Source organism: Mus caroli, chromosome X (genome assembly GCF_900094665.2).
Source record: "Mus caroli chromosome X, CAROLI_EIJ_v1.1, whole genome shotgun sequence".
Classification (NCBI taxonomy): Eukaryota; Metazoa; Chordata; class Mammalia; order Rodentia; family Muridae; genus Mus; species Mus caroli.
The window spans coordinates 32,009,129-32,029,315 of record NC_034589.1 but is presented as its reverse complement, the minus strand read 5'-3'; the positions used below and the strand labels follow the sequence as shown (position 1 = coordinate 32,029,315).

The window sequence follows — 20,187 nt, the reverse complement described above, 5'->3', positions numbered from 1 at the left end:
AGTGCTGGGATTAAAGGCGTGCGCCACCACGCCCGGCTAGGTGTTTGTTTTTTAATTCTTCTGTGTTGTTGTTGTTGTTTTGAGGCAGATCCTTACTCTATAGGCTGACCTGAAAATTCATTAAGCTCAGGCTGACCCCAAACATGACAGTCCTGCTCAGTCTTTGAAGTAACCAGGCACCAACCACCACACATACAGTGGTATAGCACATACCTAGTATGTGTCATGCTCTCTCTCTCCCTCTCTCTTTCCCTCACCCTCACCCCTCTCTTTTTCGCTCTCTTTCTCTCTTTCTCGCTCTGTCTCTCTCTGTGTGTCTCTGTCTCTCTCTTTCTCTGTCTCTCTGTCTCTCTCTTTCTCTGTCTCTGTCTCCCCACCCCTCTCTCTCTCTCTCACACACACACACAGAGTGTATCATCAGTTACCAAAATGGACTTGAAAGATTTGTTGCTTTCTTTGTTCCGTCCTTGCTCCCTCTGTCTGATATAGACAGAGGTTTCTGTGTATTACCATAGAAAATAAAAACAACAAAACATTGTTATATACAGTATAATAATTAAATGGATTCTATTATTCATTGTGGGTGTGTGTGGCCATGAGCACACCACAGTGCATATGTGGGCAGAGGGCAGCTTGTAAGAATCAGATATCCCCTTCTACCATTGGGATCTGGGAATCAAACTCATGTGGTTAGGCTTATCTTAAGCGTCTTTGCCTGTTGCACCATCTTGCTGACCCAGGTCTCATTCTTAAATAAATCATTGCTATAACAACCCAATGTTACAGAAGATATATTTCAAAATTATCCTCTTCAAAAATTAAAAATTGACCCAGGGGGTGGTGACTCACACCTTTAATCTCAGCACTCTGGAGGCAGAGACAGGTGGCCCATTCTCTGAGTTTGAGGCCAGCCTGGTCTACAGAGGGAGTCCCAGGATAGCCAAGGCTACACAGAGAAACCTGTCTTGGAAAACAAAAATTGAAGTAATGACTCATCCCTGTAAGCTCAGCACTGGAGAGGTAGAAGGAGGAGTGACAGAAGGCTAAGGCTAGCCTAAGCTAAATGAGACTGTCTCAAAAATACAAAAAGTTAAAAGGAAACTGGAACTTCCAGGCCAGATTGGGTGGTGTAGGTTTGTAATCCCAGCACTCAGAAGATGAAGCTTTTCAAATTCAAGGCCAGTTTAAGCAATATAGTAAGGGCATCTTTTTATTTTTCCTTCTCAGTCTGGCCCCACTCGCTCCAGCCCAAATATTTATTCATTATTATATGTAAGTACACTGTAGCTATCTTCAGACACACCAGAAGAATGTATCAGATCTCATTACAGATGGTTGTGAGCCACCATGTCGCTGCTGGGATTTGAACTCAGGACCTCCAGAAGAGTAGACAATGCTCTTAACTGCTGAGCCATCTCTCCAGCTTCCTAGTAAGGGGATCTTAACCAAGAAAAAAATTAGGTTTCATTTATTCATGTCATAAACAGTTATAAAATATTTTATGCTTTTGATATACATGATCTCTGTCCTATAATTTATAGATAAATATTCTCTGCATTTTATTTTACAAGAACCCAAGTGTCCACATAGGGCAAGACATAATTTCCAAGCCATTCATCATGTATTTTACTAAAAGTTGTAATAAGCATTAAACGTGTCACAGTTTGTGTTTGCCCATTTAGAATTTTCAAAGTATTTTACAAAGTCATTATGATGATGCATGGCTCTAAAGTGCAACTCAGGGAAGCACTTCACAAGCAATGAGAATGGCACCCAAACCCTTTACAGGGTCTAGGAAAGAAAGGTTTCCTTAGGAGATAGGGCACAAGTTTGAACATTGGAGAAGCTGCTTTTACTACAAGGGAAAATTGGGCGACTGCCAAATCCTTACTGGGCCTCCTGTCTCTCAGAATCTATAGCCTGTGAAATCTCCTCTTAGGCTCATATTTCCTACAAACTGCCTCCCAGCCTTCTACTTTTGAGGCAGCTGCAGCCTGCCTTTCTAGCCCCTACTAGATCAAAACATACCTAAGAATCCCAACAGTCCCCCTGTGCCCCCCACCGACTCTGAAAAGTGGAAGGGAGAAAGTGCATTAGTATATCTTATCCAGATCTTCCTATACCAAGCAATGTATACAATGTAAGGGAGATAAACAACTCCCACCTAGAGTCTCAAACACAACTACATTTGGAGACTTGAGAGAGTGCCTATCTATCAGAAGACTATCAGGACTCACCAAACAGCCAGTCTGGTGGTAAGTCAAACTTACTATGCCTCATTCACACCCCTGCTGTCTTCTATCATTGCCAAACATGACGGTACCCAGTTTGACTTGTTGCAACTGTGAGCATGCTGCTACCCTGCTCTTTTTTACTTAGAGGATTTCATACAATGCATTTTGATCATATTCCCTCCCAAGTCCTCCCCCCACACTCTTCCCAGATTCATAACCCCCCTCCCTTCCCACCCCCCACCACTTTCCAGTCCTTTTTTTTTAAATAATTAGTTAACTCTAATTTGTGCTGCCTGTACTCCGGTGGGTGTGGGGCCATCCACTGGAGCATGGTTGATGTATCAGAGGTCGCACCCATAAAGAAAACTTGCTCTTTCTTACCCAGAATCTATCAACTGTTAATAGGCCTTAGCGATGAATCAATTTCAGATTCTGTGAGTTCCTGAATTCAGTAGTTCTGTCAGGTCCAGAAGACATGGTTTTGCTCCAGTCCTCCCCAACCTCTGGTTCTCATAATCCTTCTGACCCCTCTTCCATTATGTTCAGTGAGCCTTCTAGAAAGGGGTCTAATATATATGTCCCATTCTCTCCACAGACCAGTTATGAGTTTCTGTGTTAACCACTGTTTAATGCACAAATAAACATCATGGATGAGATCTAAAAGTTGCATTATTCTATAAGTCAAAAAAAAAAAAAGAATTTAGGGAGCAGTTTGATATGCTGTCCATTTTGCAGGTTCACTTCTGGGGTTTGTAAGTTCCCCAACTGTTGTGTCTTAAATGATGAGGGTGGTTATCTAGAGGCACAGGCAAGTTCCACCTATGGGATGAACAAAGAATTGTTATGTCCTGGAAAGATTTACTCAGGCAGGACAATTGGAGAAGGGCCACTGGAAGAGAGTGACATCTAGAAATCTGAGAATGGGCTGGAGAGATGACTCAGTAGTTAAGAGCACTGACTGCTCTTCCAGAGGACCTGAGTTCAGTTCCCAGCAATTCCAACATGGTGCTCACATCTGTAATGGGATCTGGCACCCTCTTCTGGAGTGTCTGAAGACAGCTACAGTGTACTTACATATAATAAATAAGTAAATCTTTTTAAAAAATAGAAATCTGAGAAGTGGGGGCAGCTTTACACTCCTGAGGGGAGAGGGTGGGATAACCCTCAAAGCCAGAGGCAGCCTGATTTCTTACAGAACCCAGGACCACCAGCTTAGTAGCAGCCTCACCCACAATGGAATGGCCTTTCCCACATCAGTCACCAGTCAAGAAAATGCCTGTAGGCTTGCCTACAGTCAATCTCAATGAGGTATTTTCTCAGTTGAGACTCTCTCCCCTCAGATGACTTTAGCTTATGTCATCTTGACGTAAAACTAGCCAGCACATCAGATAAGGCAAACACCCTCGCGTCTGGCTCTGGGTCTCTGTATCTGTCCCCATCTGCTGTAGGAGGAAGCTTCTCTGAGGATGACTGAATAAGGCACTGATCTATGAGTAAAGCAGAATAGCAGTAGGAGTCATTTCATTCCAGTTTTCCCCCTTTTTAGAGCAGTAGTATTTAGCTTGACCCTAGGTCCCTGGCTATCTAGTCTCAGGTTCTTGGTCACCCAAGTGTCAGGAATGGGTTCCATCTCCTGTGCCTTAGGTGAAATCAGTTACTGCTTCTTTACTCCCACAAGTTCCGCACCATCATTGCTCTAGCATATCTTGCAGGCAGGACAGATTGTAGGTCAAAAGTTTTGGGCTGGGTTGGCGTTTATCTTTCTCTTTTGCTACCTTCCCACACCAAAGACACTAGAACATAGGAGTGAATGTTCTGTGTAGGCACCAGCTCCATTTCTCCATGTTCAATGAGTTATGGTAGGTTTTGTCCTCAGCATTGGGGCCCCATTGTCAGATTTTGGAGAACAACCAACCCATTGTCTTGGCAACAACCTGGGTTGTTTGGGGCTATCCATGGACACCCCCACTCCCTTAGTCAATAACTCAATTGAATGCATCCCAGTGTTGGTACGGAAGCTTCCTTTGGAGAAGAGGTTAGGAAGACAGGCTAGGAGGACGGTGAAGGGTTAACATGCAGGAGATAAGGAAGTTTGGGGAGCTGGACAGATGGCTCAAGTGGTTAAGAGCACTGGCTGCCGTCTCACCACCCATATGGCAGCTCACAACTGTCTGTAACTCCAGTTCCCCAGGATCTGACACCCCCACACAGACACAGGTGCAGGTAAAACACAAAACACCAATGCACATAAAATAAAAATAATTTAAAAAAAGAAGGAAGTTTGATTTAGCATGACTCAGTAGCTGATGTTGGTTCAAACTTCGAGAGTCTAACCACGAGTAATTTGTTTTAGGCATTTCTTTTTCAAGACAGGGTTTCTCTGTCCTGGAATTCACTCTGTAGACCAGACTGGCCTCTCTCAAATTTACAGAGATCTGCCTTCCTCTGCCTGTGGAGTCCTGGGATTAAAAACATGTACTAGGGGATGGAGATATGGCTCAGCAGTTAAGAGCACTGACTGCTCTTCCAGAGGTCCCGAATTCAAGTCTCAGCAACCACATGGTGGCTCACAATCATCTTTAATGGGATCTGAAGCTAGGCAGTGGTGGTGCATACCTTTAATCCCAGCACTTGGGAGGCAGAGGCAGGCAGATTTCTGAATTCGAGGCCAGCCTGGTCTACAAAGTGAGTTCCAGGACAGCCAGGGCAATACAGAGAAACCCTGTCTCAAAAAAAAGGGGGGGGGGATCTGACGCCCTCTTCTGGTGTTTCTGAAGACAGCTACAGTGTGCTCATAAAAATAAAAATAAATCTTTAAAAATATATATTTTTTAAAAAGCATGTACTACTACTGCCCTGTCATTTTAGGCATATTTAAGCAGTTTTCTTGTGATAGTTAACCCAATCCTATGTGCACAACAAAGCTTAAAACATGACTACCTTGAAAGTCTTAGCGAAGTACAAGACTTATTTCATAAAGATCGGTTCCATAGATTAACGGGGAAAGCAGGCACAAGATAAACAAGCACAAGATCAGGGTCTGGGGGAGGCTAATGCTGTAGATTGAGTGAGGCAAACAAACAAGGCAAGATAAAGGCCCTGAGGATCCAGTGAGGCCTGGCCATGCAGATAGCACAAAGGTCACCGGGCTTCTGGGAAGAAAACAGGTTTTACAGCTCTCTTTTTGAAGAGACAACCCTGCGTGCTTAACATTCCTGGTTCCCTCTGCATGCTTAACATTCCTGGTTTCCTAGTGCTTGTCTGTGAGCACAAGGACCTCCATGCCTCCTACAGAGGACTAAAGAAGACACTTCATATGATGCCTTGCTACTTAAGACATTTGTTCCTCTCCTTCCTTGTTCTCTCTTCCCCATTACTTCATTGCTCTGGGCTTTTCTTTCTTGTACTTGACTCCCAATTCTACCTTCACTGCAGAAGCTTCTGTTAGGCTGCAAAGAGCATTTGGCTAGCACACAGAAAGCCCTGTGATCAATGGTCAGTACCACATTATTTTTAAAGGCTCATACTGATACATTCCTGGAATGTATCAGCACTTGAGAGGTAGAGGCAGGAGGATTACAGGATTGATGCCAACAAAAAGATGTCACTAAATACAAAATATAACTAAATTAGTTATAATTTAGTGTCCTAAATACAAAATATAAACATACATGCAGACATATATACCCAGAAACAACAAAATCCCACCAAACCTTTATAACTGAAAAAAAAAAAAAAGACGCATAGGCTTCTAATATTTTTAGACTGCCTCGAGAACTAATGGCATTTTTATTTGCCAATCTCCTTTAAATGAATTCTAAAACTTGGTTACCTCATGAACTTAAAAAAAACTCACAGTCATTCTCAGCTATGCCTAGTTCTAAGCCAGCCTAGGCTATATGAGACCTGATTTCAGAACAAACAAGCAAACAGTGAGCCCAGTTTGATCCCAGGCCTCACATGGTAGGAAGAGCTGACCTCTTCCTACCATGTGAGGAAGAGCTGACCTCTTCCTACCATGTGACCTGTCCTCTGAGCCCCACTCACACATCACGGCAGTGTGTGCCCTTGTACATACCTTCCACACGCCCCCATTTCTCTCCTTCTCCCTAATGGTACTTGTCCTACACTTCTTCTTACTCTCCAAAACTCTACCTCTTCAACTGAGATGGAAATCTCTAGATGGAAATTTTAATTCCTTCTATAAAGCTAGCAATATACATGCATGCACAGCCACCTGTCCCTAAGTAGCTGAAATGAAAACTATCCCACTTGCAGACTGGGTTGACACTCTCCATTCCAAACAGCAGTCAGGGTTGAGTCTCCTCAGTAGCATTCTTCAGCTCACTCGTATCTCTCCTTTGTATTTTATTTTTCTTTGCTTCTTTTGGAGCAGGGTCTGTCTGTTAGAACCCTGGCTGGCTTCAAACTAATGGAAACTCTCCTGCCTCTACCTTCCAAGGTCTGGGGTTACATGCAACTGCCACTGTACATGTGCCACTGCACCCTGTCTCTCTTCCGTATTTTCTTTCTTTTTTATTGTTTTTTTGTTTTTTGGTTGTTGTTTTTTTTTTTTTTTTTTTTTTTTTTTTTTTTTNCTGGAACTCACTCTGTAGACCAGGCTGGCCTCGAACTCAGAAATCCTCCTGCCTCTGCCTCCCAAGTGCTGGGATGAAAGGTCTTTCTTTTTTCATATTATTTTTATACTTTAAAATTATTCACTTGTGGGTGTATGGGTGTGTGGAAGGTATGTACTAGGGCACACACTGCCATGGTGTGTGACTGGGGCTCAGAGGACAGGTAGGAGTCAGTTCTTCCTACCCAGGAGGCCCTGGGATCAAACTCGCTCAGGTTACTAGGCTAGGCCACAGGCGCCTTTAACAGACTGAGCCATCTCTCTGGCTCTTTGACTGTTCGTTTTTTAAATCCCTCTACTGGATTTTTTTCTTTTGCATTTTTTCAAAGAAAATTGTAGCTATTTCCACATTACAAACTCAAAGGTATAATGACAATAATAATAGCTCACATCTCTGGCTGGCAATGTAGCTTAGTAATCTAGCATTTGCTTAAAATGTACAAAGCCCTGGGCTTGTAATGGTCCATGCTCCAAACCAAAAACCAAGCCAAACAGCTAGTGTTTTTGTAGGAGCTGCCCTAAGTGAGGCACTATTTGTTCCAAGTTATTTCATGAATTAGCTCACTTAATCCACAGAGTAGATATTAATTTTCATTTTCTCTTTGTGGGTAAAGAAACAGAAGAAATGGAGGTTAAGAGACTTGGCTCAATTTTCCCCAGCAAGGAATTTTCAGTACCTGGCTTTGAATGCAAGGAGCTATAACTTGATTGTATGTAAATCATATTGAAAACATACCTCCATTCCACCCATGCCCAGACTTGTAAAGTATGGCTGTAATCCTACTAGTCTGGAGGCTGAAGCAGGAGGGTTGTAAATTCTATGCCAACCTGGCTTACATAATGAAACCCTGTCTCAAAAAGAAAGAGAAACAAACAAAAACACATAAATGAGATCATACCATACATGTTATTTTCCTTTTTTAAATTTTCTTTAAAGTTTTGAGATTATAATATAATTACATCACTTCCCCCTTACAGTTATTCCTTTCAAATTGTCCCATGTTCCCTTTCTTTTACTTTAGTTTTATATATATATATATATATATATATATATATATATATATATATATATAATAGTTCATTAATATATAATGTACAAAGTGCTCAGCTGTAGAAGATCACTTGTATTGTATGTATTTTGTATTTTCTGGGCTGAGCATTTAGTATTGGATAACTAATGGGTGCCCTTTGTCCTGGAAAAGACTACTTCTCCTGGTCTCAGCATTCCTTAGCTGCCTCTTGTCCTTTTTGTAGGGTTTTGGCCTCAGAAGATTCACTCCTATCCACGTTAGCATCTCCTTTGTTGTTGTTCTTGGCCACCTCAGGTTTAAGCAGCCATGTTGGTAAGACTTCATGAGTGTAGCTTCTGATAACTCTAAGACACAGTGTCACAGCAAACTCTGTGCTTCTCTGGCTCTTACAATTTGTCCTTCCCCTCTTCCCCTGTGATCCTTGAGCCTTAGGTATAGGAGTTGTGTTATAGATGTATCAGTTGGGACTGGATTCTACAACTCAGACAAAACATGAAGTTTTCAGGTAAATGAAGAAACTAGTAAAGATCATTGAGTGAACTAGAAAAACAAACGTGTTTTCTCTCCTTTCAGGTTCCTAGCTCCTCCTCTTCAAATGTGAGGCTACAACATATACAGATTAAAAAGGAACCTGCAGGAAACAGGTAAGTCAAATGGGATCCTGGGGGTGGTAGCAATAGAGAGGGGGAATAGCAGAATACAAGTGATTTGAAGGGGGAAATGGAAAATGGGGGGGGGTGCTAATTAAGGAAGACGTGTAAAATATACACAGAAGAAAGGTGATAGAATAGCTGTAAGGAACCATACAATTAACTATCTGCCTTAAAAATGTAACACACATGTGTATTTAAACTACATATATAGTTTAAATAAAGGCCTTCTAACAAAAACCCAACAGCAGATATGAGAAAGCTTCTTTTGAGTTGTTGGTCGGGTTGTCAGTTAGACTTCCCAAACAGTATAGGTTATTTTTCTTTTGCTTTTTTCACTCCGTGGTAAAATTCATCTTGACAATTTCTTTTCATGTCAGAAAAGAGAAAGATAGAGAAAACAAATGGATAAGATTTCATTGCTTTGGGTGGCTAGAGGATATACCGTAATATGTGTGAGACACTATTTAACTAGTTCTCCCACCTTCATTTTCTTCCTCCTCCTCCTCCCCCGCCCTCCTCCTCCCATTTCACTTCCCCTTTCCCTTCTTTCCCCTCTTCCCCCTCTTTCCCCTCTTCCTCTGGTCCTTATTTTGATTTGTCTGCTTGGTTGTTTTGAGATTAAGTCTAGTGTGTCTCATGCTGGCCTTGAATTTACAATGTTGCCCACAGAGACCTTGAACTCCTGCTGTCTTCCTGCCTCCATTGCCCACTGCTGAGATGGTGGACATGTACTGCCATATTCAGTTTACAGGCAGTAGAGATTGAGCCAAAGGTTTGGAGCTGGTTGAGCACTCTGCCAATTGTGCCAAACCCCTAGCCATACCTAGTGCCCTTATATCAGCAGTTATTCAAGTCCCTCCAAGACTGGTAGTTGCAATAAAGCCACAAAACTCTAGCACTCGTGGAGTAGCCTTTCAAATTCTGGGCTCAGGGCCCTGTGCTCTGACACTCACATTTCTTTAGAAGTCCTCACCTATATCAACCACAGCACTATTAGTGTATACACCACAGCCAATCCTATCCATAGAGGGGGAAAAGTCAGGAAGAAACTTGTGTGTGGAAGTGAAAAGCACACTTGTTTTATAGCAGTTTTCTCCATTCTCCAACTCTTATATTGTTCTTGCTCCTTCTTCCAGGATTTCCCCTAAGCCTTGTGGAGGAAGGATGACAAGGATGATAAAGCCTTCCCATTAAAACTGAGCATACATAGTCACTTCCTCTCAGACCTTTAAAAAGAGAGAGAGCTCATGAGTTTCAGAGGTGGGCAGTTGAGGCAGAAGTGGGGAAGTGGGGAAGAAAGGGGGAGTGGATGAGATACAAATATATTATATGCATGTATGAATATTAAATATTTAGTTTAAAAAGAAGCTTTGCTGATTAAGTTTGAAAGCAGCCCAGGCCCATGGGTATAAACATAAATATTTAGCACCCATGCATGGAGAAGCACCACTAATTGGATTCACTGGAAGATTTCAAAGAAAGAAGACATCAGGTTGGGATGGGAAACACTTGGGGTAGTCTGGGAGAAGAAAGAGGGGGGATAATGGGAGGTAAACATAATCCTAATTCATTGTTATACATACATATGTGAAATTCTCAAAGAATAAAACTCCCCACATTTCTCTGAAGTTCTCCCTCCTGTTAACATCAACCAAGAGGAGACCCATGCACCTAAAGTATTGTGTCAGAGCAGAACAACTATCAAACTTAATCAAACATTTCCCCCTGAACAACAGGAGTCAAGAGTGCTGTCCCAGATACTCTCTGCTCCCTACAGCCTCACCATCACTGGCTGGCCTGACTCAATCAGGGACCAGTCTCCTTACCACATCAGTCTTATGGAAGTGGAACAGGGACTGTTTGTAGAGAGAAAGGGGGCCAACCAGAGGGGGACAGGAGAACAGGAGAGGGTAATGTGGGGTAAGTATGAGGACTGTGTTATACATATGCAAAATGTCATAAGGAACCCTTCACTTTTTATACTGAGTAAAAGAAGTAGAAAGTAAACAAAGAATGAGTAAAAAGAGCATTTGTCTCTGCTGGGTAGTGGTGGCACACACCTTTATTCCCAGCACTTGGGTGGCAGAGGCAGGAGGATTTCTGAGTTTGAGGCCAGCCTGGTCTACAGAGTGAGTTCCAGGACAGCCAGGGCTACACAGAGAAACCCTGTCTCAAAAAAACAACAACAAAAACCAAAACAAACAACAGAACAACTGTCTCCATTTAAGTTAGTCACCATAAGTATAAGCCACAGACCTCAAAGCTACCCAACATGTAACCCACATTCATGTCCATTTGGCTCTGTACATCCTTCCCTCTGTCCCCATCTCCCACGATTCCCTAATTACTGAATTTTTTCACTATATCTTCTGGAATTCATATCTATCATGTATGAAACCCATATTGTCTTTTTTGTTGTTGTTGTTTTGTTTTTTTGTTTTTTCGAGACAGGGTTTCTCTGTGTAGTCCTGGCTGTCCTGGAACTCACTTTGTAGACCAGGCTGGCCTCGAACTCAGAAATCCGCCTGCCTCTGCCTCCCAAGTGCTGGGATTAAAGGCGTGCGCCACCACGCCCGGCGAAACCCATATTGTCAGTCTCCTTTCCCTGTGCTCCCTTCATCTTAGTCTTCAAGACCCCTGCATCCTTCCTGAAGTCAAGGCTTTCTCTGCAGCTTTCAAATTATGGTTGTTTTTTCTCCCTTGGGAGATAGGGCTTGGGGCATAGGTTTCATTCTGTTCCTTAGTAAAACTTCCACAACGTTCCTCAGTATCACATATGTTAATGGCATTTGGATATGGGACACTTAGAAGATATAAAGGGTTAGAAGAGGTCTTTAGAGCTGGTCCCTCATGATGTCTTAGTGGCTTTACAAAAGGAGGTAAGGAAGAGCCAAGGGAGCAAGGTTAGTGTCTCACAGTGTAATGCTTTCTGCCAGATCATCACCCAACAGAAAGTCTCTCAGCAGATAATGGTGTCCTGCTCTTGCACTTCATGGACCATGGGCTAAATAAACCTCCTTTATCCATAAAGTATACCATTTATGATATTTAATTATGGCAAGAGAAAATGGACTAAGGAACACCCAAACTTAACATCTACCCATTTTCTATAGGTCCAAGTAGCTCAAAGTGCCTAGAGAGAAACACAATCGTGCTGACTGACTTCATTTTAAATTCATAAATGCAAATCTTAAGTGCTCTCCTAATGCTTCCTGACAGTCATGTTATATATCACTAGACTAGTGCTATCCAATATAAATTTCTGCAGTGATGAAAATGTTCTATAATCTGCACCACCCAAAGCAGTAGACATGAATAAAGAAACTACTTATATTTACTTTCAAACAATTAACTGGATCTTTGAAATTAATTCCTTAGTAATGTTAGCCACATTTCAAGCTTAAAGTCACATCTGGCTAGTGGCTATGTGATTAGACAATGTATCTTAGACAAGCATCTGTACCCATAAGCTCTGTCTGTTCTTGTTGATATGTGTGTGTGTCTGAGTATCATATGTATGTATGTAGACACACACACATATCAGTGGTTCTCAAGATGTGATCTGAGGACCACAGAATGTTCATGAGACTGATATCTGTCTTCATCCATTTGTGCTATTATAACCTAATATCTAGGGCATGGTAGTTTTAATGTGAGAGGAACTCACTTCTCATTTATTTATCATTGATGGCTTGTATATTGTTGATAAATGGAAGTCCATTTGTTTAAGCTATTAATCCCACAAACTGGTAAGTTTTAAAGAAAAGTGGTTTATTTATTTATTTATTTATTTATTTATTTATTGTTTTTCGAGACAGGGTTTCTCCATGTAGCCCTGGCTGTCCTGGAACTCACTCTGTAGACCAAGCTGGCCTTGAACTCAGAAATTTGCTTGCCTCTGCCTCCCGAGTGCTGGGATTAAAGGCATGCACCACCACACCTAGCAAGAGGTTTAATTTTTGAGGAAAACATTTAAGGTTATCCTCTGGTCTCCAGACACAAATGCATTGTTTGGATGTGGCATGTGTACATGCATGCATATGTGTCTGGAGACCAGAGGATAACCTTAAATGTTTTCCTCAAAAATATCACTCATTTGATATCTCCTTCGAGACGGGTTCTTTTGTTAGACTTAAGCTTACCAATTCTGCTCAACTGGATGGCCAGATCCTGTCTCCACTCCTGGCAGTGGGATTATGGGCTCATGTATCACTACACACATACACATTCTTATGTCAGCTCTGAGGCTCAAACTCAAGACTTCCTATTTGTGAAGGCTATCACCATATCAACTGAGTTGTCTACCTAGCCCCTGTTTTTGTCCTTCTAGGCTCCTGAACTCATACTAGCCACATTTGGAAGCAAGCACTTCCCTTTTGTTATTATTAACTGTAGGTTTTTACTTCAGAGAAGCTTGAGGGTAGAGGAAGGACAGGACAGATGGTGACAGAGGTCACCAACTGACTTTCATTTCTGAATGGAATTCAGTTTTTTAATGTTCTGTATGCATAATAACAGATATCATTATGCTCTTTTGTTTTGGGTATACAATGTATTTTGGACATATTCATCCTCTACTACCCTCTCTTGTTCCACTCCCACTCCTGCTGAACCCCATCCGCTTCTCAGCAAGTTCCTCTACTTCCAGGTTTGGTTTTTATTTTTCTGTTTTGCTTGGTAAACCAATGAGTTTAACTAATCTTATTTACAAGACCAAGACCATGGGGAAGGAGTTCTTTACAGGAACACGATCAACTTCCCAGTGGCTATGCCACTAAAGACAATCTCTCCCCATTCTCCAGCAACCATTAACTGCTTGTAGATCTCTGGGAGGGTTGGGCCTAGTGAGCCCCCTGCCACGGGCAACTGTTAACTATCTATAAATCCTTAGAAAGGAATGGAGCTTTGTGAGCCCCTTACCCCCATGAAGGAATGGTGAGAAACCCAGTCTTCTGTAGGTCTTATTCAGGTCATCACCTTTTCTGGGAGATAAAGAGTGTGGTGGCTATGTCCTAGGCAGAAGGTAGAGATCCACAGTTTCCCAGCCCTTCCTCTTTCTGGTTCTTAAATTGTTTCTTCCTCCTGAGATAGACCCCAAGCCTTGGAGGACAGAATAGATGTCTCATTTAGGGCTGAGTAAAAGAAATTAATTATATGCATGCATCTCTTCTCTTTGTGGTTATTCATTCTGAGATTTTATTTTATCTCATTTTGGTCAAGCAATTTCTTCTTGTAGGTTGTTATTTACTTAATGTTTTTTTGAAACAGGATCTCACTATGTGACTCTAGTTGTCCTGGAACTCTCTAAATGTAGACTGGGCTGGCCTTGAACTCACACAGAGTCACACTCGGCTACTTCCCTAGGGTTTAAAGGCTTCTTGCCAGTTTTAGACTGGGTTCTTCATTCTCTCTTATCAATATTATTGATATTTCTAGGTTGTTGACACCTCTCTCTCTCTCTCTCTCTCTCTCTCTCTCTCTCTCTCTCTCTCTCTCTCTCTCTCTCTCTCTCTCTCTCTCTCTCTCTCTCTCTCTCTCTCTCTCTCTCTCTCTCTCTTCAAATCATTGAAATAAGGTCTCATCCTTTACCTCAGGCTTCCCGGAACTTACTATGTGGCCCAGGCTGGACTCAAGCTCACAGAGATCAACCTATCTCTGCTCTGAAGTGCTGAAACTAAAGGTGTGTGCTACCATGCCTGGTTCATTATCACTTTTTACACAGTTAAACTAATTATCTGTTACTGTCCTTTTCCCCTCGAGACTTCTGTCCTTGTACTTGATTACACTGAGTCAGAGTGTCTACTTCCTGGATACCATATCTTCCTCTTTCTTGTTTTACTCTCTAAGTTTAGTGGAGTATATCCTCTGGTTACATCCTGAGCTTGTGTGTTAGAGAATTGGATAAATACAGAAGTTTATATTGGAAATTACACTTACTATGAATTTTAAGGCAGGGATCCATTGTCTTTCCTCTTTACTGATTTTAGTTAGTTTTCTTTTTTTTTTTACAAGTTCAATGTTGACCTTGCTCCAGCCTGATCTTTTCTATGAAAGTTTTTACCCCTTTCCACCTTTTAGAAGCATTTTAAAGGCTGTACTTAACTCTATTATTCTGAAATTTAACAGTGTTGTGACTTTATGGAAGTGTTTCATGCTTTATGGACACAGCGTGTTCATAAAGGAAAATTAATCTATGGGTAGACACGTATGAATTTAGAGAAAGTTTAAAACAATGTCCATTTTGCAGAATAATAATAGTAGGTTCTCCTCTAGGATCTATGAGTTTCTTAATCATGGATTCTTGACTAGATTTACAGTACCACAAATGTGTTTCCTTATGGAGTCCTGTTAAATCCAACTAAAAAGTACTTGGTTATTGTCTTAACAACTGTGCTACTATTTCAACCATGGACATGGGCAAGATGCTTTTTTATTTAGTTATCAGTAGTTGTTCTTCTGAAATAGTCTTATAACCCAGAGAAGAATATTTAGTGTGTGTGTGTCATGTATGTGTATGTGGCTACACATGTGTGTTCATGTGTAAGCCAAGAGTCTATATGCTGTCTAGTTTTCTGTCAACATGGCACAAGCCAGAGGTATCTGGAAAGAGGAACCTCAAATGAGAAAATGCCTCCATGTTGGTTAGCCTAGTCCATGGGGAGTGGTTGGGGGTGGTACGACATAGTGCCACCCTTAGTAAGGTGGTCCTGGGTTGTATAAAGAAGCCAGCTAAGCAAGTCAAGCAAGCCATTGGGGAGCAAGTGATTAAGTAGCACTCCTCCATGGCTTCTGCTTTAGGTTTCTGCTTTGAATTCCTGTTCTAATTCCCTCAGTGATAGATTGTTACCTGGAAGTATAAGGTGAAATAACACTTTATTCCCCAAGTTTCTTTTGGTCATAGTGTTTATCATAGCAATAGAAACCCTAAGAAGAAGTCTATCTCAGGTGTATCACTGGCTGCCTTGTTTTTGAGACAGAGTCTCTCTGACTCAGAATTCACCAATTAGACCGGGTCTCACTGTATAGCCCAGATTGGCTCAAACTCACAGAGTAGAGTTCTGCTTACCTTCAAGTTCTGGAGTTAGAGGTATGGACCACCACATCTGGCTTTTTAATGTATGTATGTATGCATGCTTATGTGTTTGCATCTCATTATGTAGTCCAGACTGGCCTGGACCTCTCAGAGTTCCCCCTGCCTCAGTCTCCTCATTGTGGCGATTATAGGAATGTGTCACCATGCCAGGTTTTGGCCTCTTTTCAATTCAGCATTCTCTGCTACTTGTTATTTGTTTCCACATCTATACTATATTTAATTCACTGATTTTTATTAGCATAAATTAATTACATATTTGGTGGTTTGAATGAGAAATGTCCACCATAGGCTCAGGTGTTTGATTTGAACAGTTGGTTCCCTGTTGATGGTGCTGTTTGGGGAATTTGTGGAACCTTTAGGAGGTACAGCCTTTCTGGAGGATATTTGTCACTGGCGAAGGCTTTTGGGAGTTCATAGCTTCATCACAGTCCCAGTTTGCTTTCTTTGACTTGAGTGTGCAATTGAAAGTATGGTCATCCCGCTTCTTGTTCCATCCCCTGCTATCATGCTTTGACAGCCCATTATGGACCCTCCTTCTGCAACCATAAGTTAAAAGCAAAATCTTGATTTCATTGTTGTTTCTTTTTGTTTTTGAGACAGGGTTTCTCTGTGTAGCCTTGGCTGTCCAGAAACTCACTCTGTACACCAGGTTGGCCTTGAACTCACATATCAGCTACCTCTGCCTCCTGAGTTCCTGCCTTGAGTTCTTGCTCTGATTCCCTCAGTGATAGACTGTTACCTGGAAGTGTAAGGCGAAATGAACACTTTATCCCCCAAGTTGCTTTTGGCCACAGTGTTTATCACAGCAGAAACCCTATTGGGACTAAAGGCCTTCACCTCCATCCAGCACCCTGCCCATAAGGCACTTTTATTCATGGTATTTTACCACAAGAATGAAAAGTAATTGATATAAAATATTAATAGATTCCACTATGGTATTTTCATACATTACTATATAATATACTTTGATTGTGTCCACTCCCTTATCTCCTCTTCTTCCCTTCCCATTCCTACTGATCCTCTTTCTCTTTCCAACTAGCCATTCCCTCTTCTATGATCACGTATTTTTTGATTGTTTGGCTGGTTGGTTTTTGTTTTGTGTTTTAGTCAGGATCTCACTATGTAGCTCTGGCTATTCTGAAACTCACGATATAAACCAGGGTAGCCTCAAACTCAGAGAGATCTGCCTGCTTTGGCCTGTTCCTCCTAGATGCGGGGATAAAAGGTATGTGCCACTATGCTCAGCCTGTCTTTTTTATGACTCATTCCTAAGAAGTTTAGTGAGGATTGCTTACAAGGGCATGAGTAATAGGTTATTTGCAGGAGCATGAGCAGTTTACAAATGGCTATACCACTGAAGAAAACCTCTCTCCCAGTACACATTAACTGTCAATGGCTACACAGGGAAAGATGAAAGGAACCTCATAAACCCTTCTCCAATATTCACTTATTTGATTTTTAGTCTATTTTAAAGCTTTGATAAATAACATGAGGAAATGAACAAATTATAAGTATACTGTTCAATTAATTTTTATAAACAAGATCACTTGTTTAATGTTGCTGACTCAGTTTTATACAAGTAATACATTTATTTTGCTGGATCAAAATACATAAAGCATTCAGAGGCCTGGAACTTGGAAGGCAGAGGTTAGCAGATCTCTGTGAGTTTGAGGCCAGCCTGGTCTACAGAGTGAGTTCCAGGACAGCCAAGGTTACACAGAAAAACCCTGTCTCGGAAAAACAAAAAACAAAAAACCAACCAAACAACAACTAGCTGCAAGTCAAAGGCAATCAATCAGAAGTGTCATCCTCCAAATACTAGAATAATCAGCATGAACCACTATGGGGAGCTTTTTCCTTATGGTTTTGGGTGTGGTTTTTGTATTTCACTCTTCTGTTACAACTTGTATTGGGAGGGATAGGTATCAGGTCATAGCCTTGAGACCACCAAGTAATTGTCCTAATATTGAGCCATAACTCCAGTTTCAAAACAAACAATGCTCTGGGTACAGTGGCAACAGAAAGGATTTGTTTGTTTGTTTGATTTAATTTTTCAAGACAGGGTTTCTCTGTGTAGTCCTGGCTGTCCTGGACTTGCCTTGTAGTCTCTGAAAACCAAAAACCAAACCAAACAACAAACAGAATGCTGTTAAACTTAGTAGCAACTTCAAGGGATAGAGACCCAGACTAGAGATAAAACTTTGCATTTTTCTAAATCAGAACAGAGAAGTCCTTTTCTCTTGTGTTTGAATTTCTTCTGTATGTTTTGAAAGGAGGTGCTGTGTAAGTCCCCCTGTGTAGCCAAGGCTGACCTTGAACTGCAGCTCCTCCTGTCAGCTTCCCACATTCTGGCATGCATAATAACACCAGGTTTTTTCTTCAGCTTCTGATCTGTGAATTTAAGACCTAAAGGCCGCTAGAAACCCAGTTGTATCTACCATAAAGGACTACTAGAGAATAAAGCTATATATAGAGAAGCTGAGATGAGAGATAAAGAGAGAGGGTGAGAAACAAGATAATACTTGAGTTCCTGGCTCTAGCTGGGATTGAGGTTTGCCCTGTCTGGATATAGAAACCAATCGACTTCATTTGTTTCTTTCTTTTTTTTTTTTTTTTTTTTTTTTTTTTTTTCGAGACAGGGTTTCTCTGTATAGCCCTGGCTGTCCTGGAACTCACTCTGTAGACCAGGCTGGCCTCGAACTCAGAAATCCGCCTGCCTCTGCCTCCCGAGTGCTGGGATTAAAGGCGTGCGCCACCCCGCCCAGCTTTCATTTGTTTCTTAAGCTTAGTCAAATTAGGGGTCCTGACACTTGACAAAACAGTCTCAATAAGTTAGTTAGATGTAAGCTACAAGTTAGACATGTGATAAACAGAATCTCATGACTTTCTCCTCCCACTTTAAAAAATATATATGGAAACATTTTACATGCTCCACTAGTAGATGAGCTGGAGGGCCCTAGACTCCTGTTCGTGGAAGTCTGAGACTTCCAACTATGTCTTCCTCCATTTTAGCGCTCTTGGAGACTCTCTGTAAGGAGTCTGATTCCAGTCTCCTCTAGCCTAGTGTTGTGTCAATAGAGACCTAGTAGGGAGTGAAAACTTTTATAAGAGAGACCACCCCTCATCTCATCTGTCAGTTTAGGAACTTTGTGAAATCACAGAATAGTGACCTCTTGGTATCTTGGAGATACTCCTGTTGGAGAGATTTTGGGAAATATATCCAATTATCACATTGTGCCGAGATGAGAGTTTTTACATTTGCTGGTTTGGTTTGGTTTGGTTTTTGAAACAAGGAGTATATGTAGCTGATGTAGTATATACAGTCTGGCCTCAAACTCAACAGCCTTTGGCGGCAGACAGCCTCCGTATACGGCCTCGGGCATCAACTTCCCGGTGAATGCTGGGATAAAGCCTCAAACGTTCACAAGGTGACCAGCTTCGTTCTGATTGGCTAAGACATCACCGGAGCCCTTTGTTGGTCAGCAATGAGCTGCTGTAGGACTGGTCAGATCTGCTGTCAGTTATCTGAAAGGCGGTACAGTTGGTGGGTGGGGTTAGAAATAGACTAGGATGTTATCAGTCTGGTCCGGTCCGTAGTCGACGACAGACGTCTTCTCGAAGGTCTCTGATTCACGAGGTATGAGAGCCCCAACGGATGAATGTTAGAACAAAATCTTTGTTGATCCTCCAGTGACTGTAAGTTAAAAGACCTCCTGAAAGACAGAAAAATGTTTTCTTTAGAAATTAGAAAGGTGGGTCAGATTTAGGGCCTTGTAAGTGGATCGATCCTAACTTTTGAGGTAACTCTTTAGTCTCACTTGGTACTAAATGTCATCAAATGTTTAAAGAGGAGGGGGGATGTTAGAAGTCATAGTCCGACTTTATCGGTGATGTGAAGAAGTTAGGGCAAAACTTGTTAGAATTGGTTGACACAGAAATACCCTCAAGTACAGCTATGTGTTGGTGTAGTCAAAAGAATCTTGTGGAAGCTTGTAGGACTGGAAAAGGGCCGCCATTCCGGAAAGTAGTTTTGTTTTGATTTCAGTTTCAGTTTCCATAAACCCAAATGGGAGAATCTGAGTTTGGATTCTTGGTCCCTAAACTCTTCCTCTGAGAAGGTGAGACAGGAGGATCCCTGGAGCTTCCTAGCCAGCTGGTTGTCTAGCCTAATAAGTGGGTTCCATGTCAGTGCGTGACCCTGTCACAACAGGGAAGAACACACTGGGACCTCCCTGAATCTCTCTGCCCTCCATTTATTCCTGACCCGCCTCCATTTCCATGGCCTCCCCCCTTCTTTTTCCCACCATTCCCTGTGCCTTCATCCTCCCCACCCCTCCACCTCAACCCTTTTCCTCCCTCACTTCTTTTGACCTCTCTACCTCTCACCTAGATACCTGCACCTCTCCTGGCCTAATCTTCCTTCTCCTCCCCCATCTCTGCTCTGCCCATTCCTGTCCTAGCCCCTCCTTCCTGTGTGCTTCCTTGTCACACTGCTGCTCTCGCCCCTCCCTCTCCCTCCCTCCTCCCCTCCCTCCCCCCT

The 20,187-nt window shown here is 42.0% G+C and overlaps 1 protein-coding gene across 3 annotated transcripts in view; it reads left to right on the top strand.

The window, feature by feature from the left end:
* Cul4b (cullin 4B) overlaps nucleotides 1-20,187 on the top strand; it is a 101,444-nt gene that overhangs the window by 37,316 nt on the left and 43,941 nt on the right. Inside the window, exon 2 of one of the 3 annotated variants that reach the window (XM_021154130.2) lies at nucleotides 8,475-8,545. The gene's annotated coding sequence lies outside the window, so the exon portion shown is untranslated. The other 2 variants (XM_021154129.2, XM_021154128.2) reach the window with 2 other exon arrangements.